Source organism: Gossypium arboreum, chromosome 11 (assembly GCF_025698485.1).
Source record: "Gossypium arboreum isolate Shixiya-1 chromosome 11, ASM2569848v2, whole genome shotgun sequence".
NCBI classification, from domain to species: Eukaryota; Viridiplantae; Streptophyta; class Magnoliopsida; order Malvales; family Malvaceae; genus Gossypium; species Gossypium arboreum.
Window position 1 is genome coordinate 47,203,727 of NC_069080.1, and position 2,089 is coordinate 47,205,815.

The following is a 2,089-nucleotide window of genomic DNA, read 5'->3' on the forward strand; positions in this document are numbered from 1 at the left end:
CCGTCCTTCTTTTCACAAACAATTTGGTGCGCCCCATAGAGAAAAGCTCGGTCGGCGAAACCTCTATCCGTCAATTCTTGCAATTGAACCTTCAATTCCTTTAACTCCGTTAATGCCATACGACACGGAGCTATTGAGATCGGCGTAGAGTACCGGTACAACCGATGTCAATTCCACTTCTCGAACCGTGGCAATCCGGTAACTCTTCCGAAAAACATCTGAATACTCACAAACCACGGTACCGATTCGAGTTTCTTTTCGTCTCTTTACTTTCAAGCACATACGCAAGGTATGTTTCACACCCTTTTCACATACCTCGAGCGGTCATAGAAGATATTATCACGGCACTCCTTTTAAATAAGTAGACTCGACTCGGACTACCTCATTATTAGCACTCCTCAAATCAATGGTTTTCCTTTTGCAGTCCACCACTGCATCATGTACGGTCAGCCAATCCATACCAAGAATAACATCAAATTCATCAAATGGTAGAAGCGTCGGATCGGTAGGAAAGCAGATTCTCGAATTATTAGGGGCATCTCTTGCACACTTTATCAACAAAGTACGTATTGACCCAAAGGGTTTGACACTCAATTACGAACTCAAGAGACTCAACAGTAGAGTCTTACTAGATGCTAAAGTTTCACATACATATGAATGAGTAGAGCCGGGTCAATCAATGCAATCACACTAGTATCAAACAGAGTAAAAGTACCGGTGATAACGTCGGGGAGGATGCCTCCTCTCGTGCGGATGGCATATGCTCTAGCAGAGCGCTGGTCTCGGATCGAACAGTACCGTATCGGTGGCTCCTCTCGATTACCACCCCTACCTCCTCGAAATCCTCGGGGTCTACCTCTAGCTATCGCCCACTAGATCTTGCACCTTGCATCTTATTCTTCTCATCTAGTTCGTGCAATCTCTAATGAAGTGGTCCTTGAACCACATCCGAAATGAGCCGGTTAACGGACTTACCCCAATATTCACCTAGGTGTCGTCTTCCACATTGGGGGCATTTAGGTCGCTCTTGACGATTATTGCCCACACTAGCTACCGATGTAGCTCGGGAGTCAAAATCAATGGTCGGGCTCGATGGAAATTCCATGATCGCCTCGACTTACTAGTGTCCTCCCTGAATTTCTTTACGGTCGAGAACGGAGCTTTACTCGCCGATCTTTTACGATAATCTCTTGCTTCAAATTCAGCCTTCTTCTTCTCCTTTCCAAGTTCTTCCGCCTTGCAGGCTCGTTCGACTAGCGTCACGAACTCCTTTATCTCCAAAATACCCACTAGTAGTTTTAAATCTTCATTCAATCCTTCTTCAAATCTTTTGCACATAGCAACCTCATCGGCCACACACTCCCGAGCATACCGACTAAGTCTTACCAACTCATGTTCGTATTCAGGTACTGTCATACGGCCTTGCTTGAGTTCCAAGAATTCCTTACGCTTTTGATCGATGAACCGTTGACTAATATACTTCTTCGAAATCGCATTTGAAAGAAATCCCAAGTAACTCGCTTCGTTTGGGACTATGGAGATCAAAGTCCTCCACCAATAGTAAGGTGAGTCTCATAACAAGGATATAGCACACTTTAGACATTCATCGGTGTGCATGACAGTTCATCAAACACCGATTGGTGTTATCAAGCGAACTTCGGCTCTTTCGGCATCATCAAGAACTATGGCCTTAAACTCCTCAGCCCCGCGCTTTCTAATCAAGTCTACAAGTGGCTTACTCAGCCTCATAGGATCAAGAATCGATGGCATTACGGGCTCTTGGGGTGGATTATTCAAATTCGGAATTGTTGGACAGCCGGATTGGTTCGGGCGATTATGCTACCCACTCATTCATCATGGTAAAGAAGGCTTGTTTTGCCTCCTCACCTTGATTATTCGCAGATGGTGAGGTTCAACAGTGGCGTCCCTTGTGCAGGAGCAGCCGCTACACTTTCAACGTCATCCGCCAAGGTTCTCTCTACACAGGGATCCATTTACTAATCAAAACAAAAATTTTAACCGTCAGAAGTCATCACACATTTAAACATTAACATTAAGGCATGTATAGCTAGACTCATACGCGCTATGG